The sequence below is a fragment of the Monopterus albus genome, unplaced genomic scaffold, assembly GCF_001952655.1.
Source record: "Monopterus albus unplaced genomic scaffold, M_albus_1.0 scaffold266.1, whole genome shotgun sequence".
Classification (NCBI taxonomy): domain Eukaryota; kingdom Metazoa; phylum Chordata; class Actinopteri; order Synbranchiformes; family Synbranchidae; genus Monopterus; species Monopterus albus.
The window spans coordinates 69,394-85,205 of NW_018128146.1; the positions used below are offsets into that span (position 1 = coordinate 69,394).

The 15,812-nt window shown below is 42.2% G+C and overlaps 1 protein-coding gene across 1 annotated transcript in view; it reads left to right on the forward strand.

Moving 5' to 3' along the window:
• The first annotated feature begins 1,650 nt into the window (after positions 1–1,650).
• Positions 1,651–15,812, forward strand: part of raph1a (Ras association (RalGDS/AF-6) and pleckstrin homology domains 1a) — a 62,594-nt gene continuing 48,432 nt past the window's right edge. The window contains exon 1 of the mRNA XM_020621693.1: positions 1,651–1,934. The gene's annotated coding sequence lies outside the window, so the exon portion shown is untranslated. The remainder of the gene's footprint in view (positions 1,935–15,812) is intronic.

The following is a 15,812-nucleotide window of genomic DNA, read 5'->3' on the forward strand; positions in this document are numbered from 1 at the left end:
AAACTGCATACATTTTTGTTCTGTGCATGTTTATATTAAAGGAATTCATAGCTCTTAAATTTCTCTTTAATGATATAGATTTGTCCATTAGAAACACTGTAGCATATGATCTATTATTCATCCAGTATTACAATAGCAGATACAATAAGGGAATGTTAGGGTTACAAATAGAAGGTTTTTGGTTTCACACCTTTGCCACTGAGAAAATGACATTTGACAGTGTTGCCACTAAACTCATTTTTCATATTTGGGCTGTACCACTGTGATTAAACCACAACTCCACACAAAATACTGTTTGCTTTCTATAGGATTTGGATGTTTGATCTCCACTGTGCACAATTATGTATGTGCAGAGTTTGACACAGATAACTGTTCTTTTCAAATTTAAAAAATAACTGTAGTGTCCTACAATAAATTTTGGATTTTTTCAAGGTAGAAAGGATGTATTTTAATTTAATTTGAACATTGTTTCTAATGAATTGTGTGAAAACTGCAATGCTGTGTAAGTTCAGATATTTAAGTTTGATGTTCTGTATTTGGGATAACTCATAATACATTTATTTAAGATTTGAAAAGATTCTACTTATGTTGCATTTTTGTAAACACTGTACAACATGTCAACAACAGGCTCCATGTTCACCGCTGCTCCACTGCTGGCACACATGCATCATCTACACAGGCAGCATAAAACCACTAGAGGTCAGACTTTGCTACAAAAAAGCAGTTTAATTACTGGACTGAGCAGACGTGTGTGTGTGTGTGTGTGTGTGTGTGTGTGTGTGAGTAGCAGACTTGTATGGCTAGATACTGTGAGGACCAATGTGAGTTTTAGACCATGGAAGTGAGGACATAGATCATTTTAACTTTAATATCAGAACAGACAATGTAGGCTAATAGAGTCTAATGGGAGTAATGAATAGAATAGAATAACTTCATCCGGGATAATTGCTTGAGGCTGATTTGGGTTGGGCAGCACAGGAAACAAGGATCCGGGAACGCGCGGGCATGTGTACGCGCTCACGCTGAGGTTTTTGGGATAGGATGTGGAGCTGAGGGCGCGTCAACTGAGACTTTTAACAAACCGGAAGTGAGGAAGTTTCAGCTTCAGAGTTAAAGACCAACAAATTTGAAAACATTTACATTACAGGTCACAAATACTTTGCTCTCTTTTAAGAAGTCAAAAGCAAAAAGACTAGGAATCGCACTTATAGGCTGTTATTACACACAACTAAAAATATGGGACTTAGCAATAAGCCCAGAGGGTAGGCTAGAAAAAAAGATATTAAGGACATTTTGAATTAAAAATGTGTTGCTTAGAGACAAATGAACAAAAGTAGGTAAGGCTGAGCTATGGTAATAGAAATCTACTGCAGCCCAATAGAGTAACATTATAGTCTAATCGTCAGTTTTTACTTGTAAAGTTCAAGACAAATCACAAAATAGCTTCAATGGGCTAGATCCTAGAATCGGATAAAAAAAACTGCCCCTAAAAATACTTTAATGGGAAAAAAGATACTAGCGTCTTAAAAATATATAAAATAAGACAAAACAATCCAATGAAACTGCGCTTAGTTAATAAGTTTAGTATTTTTATTTTGTATAGTTTACTGTGATTAATAAGGGTGTTGTTTTAACGTATCTATTTATATTCATTTCACAAAACTGTTACTAGGTTAGTACGAGGTTCTATTGTGAAGGTCCCGCCCGGAAGTCCATGCTTCCTGTCTCTACCTCAGGGTTCGTGCTTTTGGGATTCAGTGTGGCAGCAGGGGAAATCGGGGATATTTGGGAACGGGGAGTCGGCGAAAACCGGGACTAAGTCGGCAGAAATCCCGACGAAGCCTTGACCACTACACCGCGGAGGTTCCCGCCGGACACCTCTCCTCCGTCCCCCGCTGCTGGCTGCGGTTTTTCTCCCAGAAATCTTCCGCACTGTAAGTAGCCCGATTTCCCGTCACCTAAACGCATCTCTATCCCAGCACATTCACCCTGCTTTCTCATCTCCTCGCTGCTTCATCATGGAACAGTTAACGGTTCTCGGTTAAAACCGCAATATTTAGACGTGTTCTTTGTGGCAAACAGAGCGGATCCATTAATTAATCTCCGCTGGAATAAAAGATAATTAATCCCTTCAGTGGCTGCATGTGTATGCAGAGAAAGGAGAAGGGGTGGAGGGGACTTGGCGACAGAGAAAACGACCAGCTTCACAGAGAAAGGCTTTCATTCACCCCAGTCGGGTGAATGCATTTCAGCGGCGGCTGCAGATGCTCTCATGTGGCTTGGGAGCGAACGTACTCACTGTGTATGTGTGTTTTGTCGGTGCTGGATTAAACGCCGCGGGGCCTGCAGAGCACACACTCCCGGCCTGGATGCGCAGGTTCGCCAGGGAGCAGCCGGCTGACAGCGCCTTTCCATCCGGAATATTTGCGTTCACTGCTGCAGCTCGCAGGCCGGGCGCGCTGAGGCGTGGCATCCATATGTATTACACAGCTATGGGCGTGTTCGCCGCAGCTGCCAAACAACTCACTTTTAAAACGTGTAGTTGATAGATATCACATTATAAACCTCACGACATCATCTTGCGATGTTTTATTTTACATCTTATGTTCATTAATAAGCAGGCCAGATTATCTTATTTAAAAGCCATTTAAGATTCAGCATCATCAGACATGCGGGCCTTCTGCCTCTCTACTGGTCCACCTGCCTCCTGATGAGACTTCCGTCCACTGGTTGTGCAGGCTGCCTCACTGTCTGACTTTTTGTAGGTAAACCTTTCTTATTACCATGGCTTCTTGCATCACTACAGCAACAACACGCATTTAAACTATTTTGTGTAACAAACAATATAATATTTACCATGATAACACGGTTGGTCATTCACCTATAAGTGAACTGGCTGGTGCACTGCCACAGGTCACAGGATCTGATGGCCACAGAATAAGGTGCAACACCAAGAGTAGGCTGAGGCCAAGCACTCATCCTTGTCAAGTTAGCAAAAATAATTCTAGTTCTTATTAAAACATGTCAGAGGCAAGAAAATTTACCACGAGTGCTGGCCTGAACCATCACATTGTTTTGTTGATTTCAGAACAGTTAAGCTAGTCTGCCATATTTGCTTACGAATTAAGACAGCATTTTTTTTCAATCTCTATTGATCAGTAGTAGGTAGCATAGCATATATTGCATCAACGTTAATGAGTTATTATGAGTTTGTATTTGTCTTTTGTTATTTGGCTGCGTATGTCAGAGAGCCCAAAGAGTGTAATCTAAACAGAGAATATGAATAACAGATTTGATGAAGGATTTTAGCATGACACTTCAGGAAGCCAGGTATTGTACCAACTTGAAACCGGATCCAAAACCTTCCGGTGCCGACAGCGATGGCGACCGTGGTTACTCGCACTCTCTTGTGTTTGTTGTTTTTCTTTGTTTTGTTGGTCCTTTCCAACTCATCCTGGATTACTTTTACCAGAGAAGAACTGTTAAATATGGACAAATCACACCAAACTACCCTCCTCCGATTTTTGTGAACGAAGAATGCTGTATGGACATTCTGATCGGAGGCGCAGCAGCAATATACGGGACCTGGAAAAAATGCCGCCGGCGTGGAAAACGCTCTGGCACTTTGGTGCGGCTACGTCAGAGAGGAACTCGGACCTCACTCCCATCTATTCACCTGGCTAATCTCCGCTCACTGGTCAACAAAATGGATGAAATTCTTCTCGTCAACAGGACTAACTCTGACTTTGCACGCTCTGCTGCTTTGTGCTTCACGGAGACCTGGCTCAGGGACTCCATCGCGGACAGCGTGATTCAAGTACCGGGCTTCCAGGTGCACAGAGCGGATCGTGTAAAGGAGCTGTCCGGGAAAACGAGAGGAGATGGAATCTGCTTGTACATAAATGAAGGTTGGTGCACAGATGTCACAGTGCTACAGAGGACATGTACCGCAGACCTAGAGACTCTTGTTATCAACTGCAAACCCTTTTACTCTCCCCATGAATTCAACAGTTTCATGCTAATGGGAGTGTACATAACACCGCAGGCTAACTGCACCCCAGGGGATGGTGCTTTCCCCCTTTCTGTTCACCCTCTACACGTCGGACTTCAAGTACAACTCCCAGCAGTGTCATCTACAAAAGTTCTCGGATGACACTGCTATTGTTGGATGTGTATCTGGGGGGGGACAAGGAGGAATACAGGGAGGTTGTTACCGACTTTGTGGAGTGGTGTTAGAAAAATCATCTGGTTCTCAACACCAGCAAGACAAAAGACATGGTGATTGACCCCGGCAGAAATCACCAGTACTCACACCGGTGAGCTTGCAGGGCTCAGATATAGACATAGAGGAGGTGGTGGACAGAAGGATGCTGGCAAAACTAAAACCCATCATGCATAACCCCTCCCACCCCCTGCACAACACAGTAGAGGCTCTGAACAGTTCTTTTAGAATGAGACTGTTACATCCCCAATGTAAGAATGAGCGTTACCGCAGGTCATTCCTCCCCACAGCAGTCAGACTGTACAACACATCACTGCAGTGATAAACTAGGCGAAATTATGAGGGACTATGCAATAATCTACTGTGGTGCAATATTTCAGCTCCTGGGGGTGAAAACCATCACTAGCTATAGAAAACCCTCCCCCACGGCTGTGGAGGACCGTCAACTGTCAGACGACCTGAATGTATTCTACTGCAGATTTGACAATCAACACTCCCCCTCACCCTCCCCACCTCAGATCCAGCAGCTGCTCCCCCAACAACCACCACCCTTCCCTGCAGCCCCCCACCTCTATCTCTAATGATGAGTGAAAAGGATGTGCATGGCCTCTTTAAAAGACAAATGGTCAGAAATGCTCCAGGCCCAGATGTTGTGACCCCCTCTTGCCTGAAAGTGTGTGCTGATCAGCTGGACCCCATCTTCACACTCTTCTTCAACAGGTTACTGGAGCTGTGTGAAGTCCCCTCCTGCTTCAAACGCTCCACCATCATTCCAGTCCCCAAGAAAACCCCCATCAGTGGACTGAACGACTACAGACCTGTCGCCTTGACATCTGTAGTTATGAAGTGCTTTGAAAGACTGGTGTCGGCCCACCTGAAGGACATCGTAGACCCCCTGCTGGACCCCCTGCAGTTTGCCTACCGGGCAAACAGGTCAGTGGACGATGCAGTGAACATGACATTGCATTACATCCTGCAACACCTCGACTCCCCAGGGACCTATGCACAGGCCCTCTTTGTGGACTTCAGCTTGGCATTCAACACCATCATCCCGGACATCCTCCACTCCAAACTGACCCAGCTAACTGTGCCTGCCCCCACCTGTCAGTGGATTACGAGCTTTCTGACAGACAGGGAGCAACAGGTGAGGCTGGGGAAAACCACATCCAGCACCCAGACAATAAGCACAGGCACCCCCCAGGGATGTGTGCTCTCCCCTCTGCTGTTTTCACTCTACACCAACGACTGCATCTCGAAGGACCCCTCTGTCAAGCTCCTAAAGTTTGCAGATGACACAACGGTCGTAGGTCTCATCTGAGATGGCGACGAGTCAGCCTACAGACGGGAGGTTGAGCTGCTGGTATTGTGGTGTAGCCACAAGGACCTGAAGTGGACGTCCAACATCAGGACCATCACCAAGAAGGCACAACAGAGGATGTACTTCCTGCACCAGCTCAGGAAGTTCAACCTGCCCCAGGAGCTGCTGATACAGTTCTACAGATGAATCATCAAGTCTGTTTTGTGCACCTCCGTCACCATCTGGTTTGGCTCAGAAACCAAACAGGACAAGTACAGACTTCAGCAGACCAAACAGGACTGCAGAAAAGATCATTGGTGTGAGCCTGCCCTCCATGGAGGACCAGTACACCACACGGGTTAAAAGGAGGGCGGAGAGGATCACTGCAGACCCCTCACACCCTGGACACAATCTGTTCGAACTCCTCCCCTCCGGACGGCGTTACAGGTCACTGTGCACCAAGACAACCAGGCACAGGAACAGTTTCTTCCCCCTGGCTGTCACTCTGATGAACACTCAACCAATGACCATATGATTGGACAATAAACCTCAGTGCAACACCTGTGTATATACATTGTACAGACTCGTACAGGTCTCTAGTACCCTGTTTTAAGTACTCTATTTTTATCCCTAATTATCTCATTTCAAAGAACAGTCCTTCATTGTTTGCATTGTTACTGTCTGTTCATACTGCTTATTCTGCATTGTTTGCACTTTATGCTGCTTGTAAATACTGCTTAATTTTGGTTATATTACACCGCCTTATGCTGGTTTACTGTTTGCACATTGAGAGCCGATGTACCTGAGTCAAATTCCTCATGTGTCCAACACACCTGGCCAATAAAGCTGATTCTGATTATGAAAATAGAGCCAGCTTTTTGAACCCATCCCTACACAAAGTATCTAAGAGATTCTGTATGTTTTTAGTCAATATAATAATAATAATAACTAGAGAAATGCATTTCTTGTCATAAATGCGTGTGGATGCTAATAAGCTCAAAGATTGTCCTGAAAATGCCTGAAATCAATTGCTGAAACAGCTGAAAGATGAGAAGAAATGGCTGAAGTTCTTTGTTGAAATAGTTGAGAAGAAATGGCTGAAGTTCTTTGTTGAATAATCTGAAGGATGAGATGCAATAAAGTAGGAATGGCCTCGAAGAGCTGAACATTTTGATACCTGAATGGCTTTTCTAGCTGAAAGTATGCTGAACTTATTAAGATGTGAAAATAGCCCAATTGGACCCCACAAAGGAGGTAAAACAAGTAGGTGTGAACAGGGGAGAGACAGGGAGAGGGAGAGGGGGAGAGAGACAGAGAGAGGGAGAGGGGGAGAGAGACAGAGAGAGGGAGAGGGGGAGGGGGAGAGAGACAGAGGAGTTATGTAGTGGTATGTCCCAATTGCGCTGCATTTTATGAGCCACCAGATGGCACTCCAAAACTGTGTCATTGACTCAGCACTTTGAGCTCCCATTGACTTGTATTGCAAAAAATAAAGCTGAATCAATTAAAAAGTATAAATGTTATCAAAAAGTTGAGTACAAGCAGGGATGTCCCTGAAGAGTTGAACAGATGAAGACCTCAGTGGCCTGTATAGCTGAAAGTATGCTGGACTTATAAAGTGCCAAAAAAAAGGGTGGAAGATCCCAGAATAATAAAGAACAGGAGAGCATAGTGTGGATGCTTTACAGCATCCACACAATAATAATACTTTATTTGTATAGCACTTTACAGCTCCAGAGGCACCCAGAGCGCTTCACAGAAAAACATATATTAGGAGTCATTGTCAAAATGACTAGAAACATGCATTGGTGGGGGCTTCACTGACTTGCTCAAAGGCACTTAAATAGACACCATGTCCAGGAGTTGGGAATTGTACATCTACATTTCCAGTTACCAGAGCGGTCTGCAGGCTTTAAGAGATGATGTAGGCCTTGTGTGCTTCATCTGGCAGCTCTGCAGTCATCACTGGTTACCATTTGCTCTGGTGCAGTTTGCCAGTATGTTCTCACTCGTGGCCACAAGAGGCCAAACCAGGTCACCATCAGATGTTGTTGTTTTCGTCTTCCTTTCTGTGTCTCTTACTGCCTCTCTCTCTCAACAACTGCATGGAAAAGTCATCCCTTCTTCTCTCAGGAAATTCCTCCTTGTCCCAGGGGTGAGATAGACAGAGAGGGTGTGAAGGAGCAACAGAGCACATCTGCTGCAGAGGGACACCCCAGGCCTAGGTTTTTCATTAGGTCACTTTCATTTTATTAAAGTTAAACTATCTTAATGTATTGTGAATAAGGACTGTTTTGGGGCATTTAATTAGGCTAAGACATTTGAGATGTAAACATTTGGGCCCTGTAAAGCAATCACAATATATCCACAGTACAGATTACAGAAATGTCTATTACCTTAATTTGAGCTGAAAATATGTTTATATGTAAACTTTACCACCTACATGATTAGCAGTTTTATTCTGCAGTGTGGTATGTAGTGAAATGTAGCACTGTCTAGTAGTCCACAGTAGGGGTTGCAAGACCTGATGGGCTGATGAAACACAAGGCTTCATAGCTAACTACCCTCATTTAGGCTAGCTGATATGGCCATTACAAACCAGGAGGTTCAGCCGGTCTAACCAGGTAACCTAAATGCTATATATTGTTTGTGTAGACTCAGTGATTTTAGTCAGCATTGAGAGGCTTCATAATACCTGAGACTGCTATACAATACTCTCAGTTGCCAGTTTTAGGTGAACATATCTAAACTAATGTAGGCTGATTAAACAGCTTATGTTCTTATGGTGTTTTGTTGCTGCTCTATTGCTGCTGGAATACAGGAATTTCCCCATTGCGGGATTAATAAAGTCCTACCTACCTAAAAAACGAGTTCTACTTCCATGAAAGTTTCTAATAAGTTTGTAATTGCAGTTTTAAAGAATACTTTCTGTCAAGCCCCTAATCGATTAAGCATCTAATCATTCCAGCTCTGGTTATCCTGGCATAAATAACCAAAACACCCTAGTGGATCTCACAGGCCTAGGTATAGTAGATTAACAGCTGTATTCACATGTATAAAATAAATGTTTTTTTTTTAATGAAAATCAGAGGTCTTTAATAAAAGTGATTATAGAATTAACTAAAACATCATGTTTGGTGTAGATGTAGTGTAATGAGACAGAAAAGTGATTAATTACAAAGCACATGATGGTGACAAAGCAGTTAGTAAGCAAGCAGTCACTGACTGACATCACTGTTTAAACCTCTGTCGCAAGTGAACAAAAAACAGTAGATCCCACAAGTGACAAAAACAAGAATGTGGGTGTGATTGCACTGGTAACAGTAAATGGTTTTTCTGCTGTTTGTTGTTGAAACATGCAACAAGCTGCTGACTGCAGTAACTCAGCCTGTGTGTTTGCCCCCCCAACTCCCACACATAGTAGTATTAATGGAGTATCCAGATGAGGTAACAGTCTTAACAGTCCTCTGGTTTCCTCTGTCTCCCCTGCTGCTCTGTAAACTATGCACAATGGACCCATGGACAAACAGCAGAACAGTGAAATGGCCTGATGATGTGTATATTTTTAAAAGAATCTGCCTTCATAAAACAGAGTAATGTTTCTGTGTATTTGTATGGTGTACGTCAGATAAACTCCTACAGCCCCTAAGGGTTCAGAGGTCATGGATACCATTTGGAAAGCTGGTGTTAGTCTGAGGGGCATTCCTCTTGTAGTCCTGGTGATGTGGTCAAAGAACATGGAAATCTGGGAAAACAAACTAGAAATGATGTTTCATTGGTTGTCATTGTTGTCACTTTGACCAATCGTCAGCTGTTTATACAAGCAGCGAAAACATGAGCTCGAAGCAAACAGCTAAATACAAAAGAGTTTAGCTCAGATGCTCAAACAGAACAATATTCACTTTATCTGTGGGAAATTCTAGTTTGTTTTTCTGTAAAACCCTTTTCTATTCAGTATCAAATTTAGGAAAGATATATTTTACAGCTAAAAGTTCTGCATCATGAAAATATATTTTCTAAATATAGCAACATCACATGGCTTTACATTTATTTTTATACCTACCTTAAGTGTTTTAATTTTTGTGGACAGAATTGTTAGTGGCAAGCTTTGGACAGGGGTTTTTAGACTCCCTTCATCTCCAGTATGAACAAAACACTGAAGTTCAAATACACTTTTTAGCAGCACTGTGCCTCTTTGTCTATTTCTCTTTAATTCCAGACAGATGTAGAGTTATTCTGGCTGCAGTTGCTGTGTTAGCGCACAGCCCTCCTCATTGGAAAATGTAATCTCACTTCTTCTTTTCTGTATTTTTTTTTATTCTTTTATTTTTCCCATTCGTGTTTTTCCTCACTCTAGCCAAACCACTTTTTCTCTCCCTCTCTCTCTCTCGTTTTTCTATGTCTATGTCCCTCGGCCCTTGTGGAGATGCAGGGGCAGGTTGTGCAGATGGGAATCAGGACTGTCGTTTTGACTGTGCTTAATGGAGACTGACTCGGTTTCCCTTGTTTTTAAAGCTTGCCTGAGGAGTGGTGCAAGAAGTATTCAAATCCTTTGCCTGAATTTGACTCTTAAACTTATTGTCCATCAAAAGACAATGGAAATTTGCCTTAGACGTGGCTTACAAGTAAAAAGCACAGTACAGACAGAGTAGAAAGGAATTCAAAATAGCTAAAGTAGAGGTAGTAATATCACAATGTAAAGTTGAGGTGCTACATTCAAAGGTATACTTAGAGCGAACAATTAAAGTGCAATAAAAGTTAAAAGTATTTATCAGTAGGACACATTTCCTGCATGTTGTTCCATCCTTACAAACATGTAAGTAGAATTTATATACTCTAGGAAAGTACTGTATATATCAGGAGCTTATCAGAGATATATGAATACTGCACTGCCAGGATGTTTGTAGGCCACCAGCTGAGCAGCTCTACAGCCTACAAGTCCAGTCATAAGGTATGTGTATTATCTTACATATAATCAGGATATAATTTGTCTGGCCAGTTGTTGAATAGCAAAGGCTCCGCAATTTGACACAATGGGCCAGTCAATAATACACAATTAGATGTGCCAAAGAATGGGAGAGCATTCACATGGAACTCATGATGTTTACCCAGTATTTGGCCAAAGTGCATCTGCACTATATTTGCTCAGGTTAAGCAGTGGCTGGTCCAGCTGGCTTGTAGTGGCAGTCACCTCTGAGAGCTGGGTCTGCTCAGCTGTCCAACCACTGACACCATTCAACCAAGATTGTCTAACCAAAGAAGACTATTAACAATTCCAGTGAGTCTGCAGTTGTGTTATCACCAACACAAATTCCTGTTGGTGTTGGAGTGAAGGCAAGTCTACAGGGTCATCAGGTGGGCATCCACTCACTAACTGGTGCTTCGTTGAGTTGGGCCAATGACACCAAGAAGGCTGAACAATGTGTTCCAGTGTCCCAGAACCATCCCCCTCCTAGCAAACCTTTCAACTACTGTTCTAGCCACCAAACATTTAAAATAACTCACCAAACAGTTCAGATAGCTCACCAGATAACTAGCCAGATTTCTGGTTCCTTCCATACTGCATCATTATCACTTTAGGACTGCATTTATCAAACACTTTTACTAAGCATGTCATTCTGTGTTAGTTTATGTTATGGTATGGGCCTACGTCCTGTTAATATTTTACAGCAAATATAGACAGTAGTTAAAACAGTTTTATTATGAATAAATGTATCTCATAAATTAACGATTAACTGATAATTGATTGTTAACATGGCTGACTATCGATTAAGTTTTGTTCGAAATTTGTACCCCTAATACATAAGTCAGTTGAATAACAGCAGTCAGTGGAGTTCCTCTTTGGGGCACACTTAATTTTTATCTCTGCTAAAGAAGTTTGTTTGATTGATTGTTCACAGTATAGCTCAAAAAGTAATGTATGGATTTTGATGACACATTTTTGGAGAGGTGGAATATGGCCCATGGAACTATCTGTTAGATTTAGGTGGTGATCCAGATCATCATCCAGATCCAGGAAGTTTTAAAGTTTTTCAGCAATGTGAGATGGGGCCAATTTTGATATTTGTGCTTCTATCAAGATACACAATGCCTAGAATGCTTGGATAAAAATTGCACGATAACATCCCCATAATATCTACCACACACCAAAGTCTGATATAGATCCAAGTAATATTCTGAATCTGCTGATCCAGAATGTTCACATTCATAGGGCTCACAAAAAACTCGCTACTGGCATAACAAATAAACTACAGACTTGCAAATAAGATCAAAATCTAGCTGGAACTCTGCTGTTTCATTAGGGTGTCAACACATTTTTAATCATTTTATGAAGGTCAAACTATCACTGAAATATTGCTTTTAGGTGGAATGGCATTATGGGGCCATTGATCTACCTTGGTGGAGGTTTGCACTCTCTGAGTGCTGTCCATTTTTCAATTCAGATATATTTTGAGGTGAATTTTTGCCTTTTCATGGAGTGTCTGGGGACCTAATGGTTCCTACCTCATTGTCTGTTTTTGAGTGCAGAGTGAAGTTTATGTCAAATTTCAAATATCAGTATGTTCCTCAAAAACCCTATCATTAGGCATGATAACATCAAGTGTGCGTGTGTGTGTGTCTAGTGTAGTGTGTGAGAGAATGAAAAAAGTGTGTGTGTTTGGGGTTTGTCCGTTGACAGTTGGCAGTGTGTGTGGGTGTCTGTTGGCTTGAAGAAACTGTTGATACTGCCTGACTGTTTTCCTTTGCTCATTCTAAGAGAGGAAAGTGCAGGCACTGAACCTGTGTGTGTGGATATGTGTTACTGTTATGGCTACACCTCGAGCAACTACTGTTTTTCTGTGCTGACTCTTTCATATGTGAGCACACACTCGCACGTGAACCAGGTCCAAACCAGACCACAGCTACCTCCCATCTCCAGACAGCTCTCCAGTAGAGATGGAAAGTATGTGAGGCTTTTTTCTGTCTACCTACTTTTGTCTCATTAGAAACAGTGCACATGAAGTCTGATATTGTGAGGCTCTTTCTGCTCTCTGTGGAGAGAGACGCCGAGTTGCAGGACTGGATCGGCTGTGACACAGGCCATAGTTTAGAGGGCCCTCCGGTGGCAGAATCTGTACTATTACCCTATGAGAAACAGAAATTACTAAACATAAACTGACTTTTTACTTTGGGAAACTGACTGCACAGTATCTGTACAGGAGTCAGTTGCAGTTTTGAGTTTTGACTGGGAGGTTGCCAGCTCAAATCCTCTGACTGTTTGGAACAATGTGGGGATGGAAAGTGAAAGTGGAAAATGCTCACCTGCCTCAGCAATTACTGTGTAGGTGTCTTTCAGCAAGGAGCAGTCCAAGCAAAACCCTTTAGCTGTGTTAAAACAGCTGCATTTTACATTTCTACCCTGTTCAGCAGTTAAGTGTGTTTCTTCTTCCTGTGGTAAACTGACCAAACATATGTGTGACTCCATATCCAGACATTTCTAGCAGTTTCACTAGAGTAAGGCTACGCTCTCATACCTTTCTTCTCTCTGACTGTTCAGCTCATGCATACTGGAAGTTGCCCTCAAAAATTATAACTTGGGAGCAGATGATGGTTCAGCCTGAATATCAAACTGAATTTCTAATTAATTGTGAAGTGTCTTTTTTCAATTGTAAAAGATTTTTAAATGAGCACCAGTCCAGTTTCAAATGTTGAAGAAAATTAGATGTGGACATGAACTAAGAAGTCTGGAACCAGACTAGACCAGGCTGTTTGGACTAGTCAGTGGTCTCCAACACACTATGAGATTCTGAGTAGCTCGCCTAAAGTTTCAGAGAATATACAGTATGTAGCCTACAGCACATGCATTATAAAACAAAAAGTGTTACACAACAGAACTTCGCTCAGTGAACCTGCTTAAACTGCAGTCCTGTCAAATACACACATGTCCCACCCTCCTTTGGTACCAAACTATTATTTGTCAATCAAATGAGTTACTTTGTTGTCATGTTCATTCACGTCAGTTATGCCGGCCACCAGCTGTCAATTGGTTTGATACTGTGTCAACTACTGGCGTTATAAGGAGTGCCTTTTTCTGCTATTTCTAAGTGGGGTTGTGGACATTTATTAGCAGGGGACGTCTGAAATCATGATAACAATGTGTAACAAAATGTTAAACGTCTTTTTTTAATCAAACTGTGGCAGTCAGGCACTGAAGGGTTTTAAGTAGCCTACCTTAATTGTTGTTTGTGTTGATAAGGAGCCTAAACTACAATAACTTTCCATTTTTTCTACAACACATAGAGTACATGCAGTTTATAAAATAAGGTTCTGATATGTAAAAGGAGATGATATGATCCTGGTAATCTCATGTGATCACTGATGTTTTTGATACAAAATGTGTTGGATATTAATATTTGGTAACTGGTTACACAAAGCAGTTAGCTTACTTAGCTGGTTTTGTTTGGAGATGTGTTTGAAAGTTTTGATACAGTATGTGATTAAACATAATTGGTAGCCTAATATAAAACATGAGTGGCTCTCAACCGCTTTCATTTTTTCAAAGTAGCTCTTTGAGTAAAACCCCTGGACTTAGATGTACAGTATTTCTCTAGGGGCCTGGGGTGATTTTAACATTAGCTGCACTGACTTTAATCCTGTCCAGAGTGTGTAGGTGGCACATTTTTCACACCCGACCCCAGTAATATAGTTGCTATTTTATAATATTACCCGCTGCTCCACCTGTAATTTAAATTTTGTGGCATCCTTGAGTTTTAAAGCAGATACAGCTTTGTTTTGCGTGAAGAGCTGTTTGTCCCGCTACTTTTTTTTTCTTCCAAATCCACCAAGAGAGCAAGACCTCATTAAAGCACAATGAAATGGGCTGTTGTAATATCAGATACACTTAAGTACTGGAATTCGCTTGTGAGCTCCATATTTTTTAAACCTGTATTTGTTGACATTTTAGCAAATTGACTCCCATAAGGCTATGCCATATTTACTATTAGTAGTTCCTGTTTGCAGTGTACCCACAGAAGTACAGTCAACTATCATTGGATTACTTTGATACAGAAGAAAATGTAAACATGTGACAATTGTAAGGCAAATTCTGAAGTGACTTTTTCTGTGATCTCTAAGCAGATTTATGGACTTTCATTTGTGATGGATATTGTGATGTTGATATCTTCAGAAAGTGTAAGTCACATAGAGGAGCTTGATTTTTGGCAAAAATCATAACCGCAGTTATTTCAGTCAACATTGCCATCACCATTATTTAACACAAAGTGACTTTGCAAACATTAAGTATTTGTTGAACTTTTAAAAAAACTTGCCTTTCTAACAGCGGCTAGCAAGCGAACCATCTTGTTGTGTAGAATCTTTGGCTGGACTAAGGGGTGAAAGCTCACTAAAGGACAGTGGTGTGCTGGATCAGGGAACATTTCAGTCCCCTGTCACGTTAATCCCATCTGAATGGTACATAGGTGACTAAGTGTGAAATGTTGATTGGCCGTAAATCAGGAGGCTACTGGTTTGATCCCTGGTTCGATCCCTGGTTCCTGTTGTTCATATACAGATGACTGACAAATTAAGGGACTTAAGAACAGCTTCGCCTTGGCACTGACTCTCCCAGTCTCTGAGTCTCCTGGAGGGATGAACACCGTTCTTTCAGCAGATGTTCCCTCATGTGGTGTTTTGATGACTGTGATGGAGACACTGTCTAACATGTTGCTCCAACATCTCCCATAGCTGTTCAACTGGGCTGAAACCTGGCGATTTGGGAAGGCCACATCATCTGCTTCACATCACGGTCATCTTCACCAAACCACTCAGTGACCCCTTGTGCCCTGTGGATGGTTATGCATATCCATGGTTATTACAGCCCTGGCACTGGAAAAATCCAAACTCATGCCAGTACAGTTGGTGGGGGGGGGGTGTTCCATATGTTACTGTCTTCTTCTTCTTTCGGCTGTTCCTGTTAGGGGTCGCCACAGCGAATCATCTGGTTCCACTTAACTCTATCCTCGGCATCCTCTACTCTCACCCCAACTAACTTCATGTCCTCTTTTAGCACATCCATATATCTCCTCTTTGGCCTTCCTCTTGAACTCTTGCCTGGCAGCTCCATCTCCAACATCCTTCTACCAATATAGCCACTATCCCTCCTCTGCACATGTCCAAACCATCTCAATCTGGCCTCGCTGACCTTGTGCCCAAAACAGCCGACCTGAGCTGTCCCTCTGATGTGCTCATTCCTAATCCTGTCCATCCTGGTCACTCCTAAAGAGAACCTCAACATCCTCATCTCTGCTACCTCCA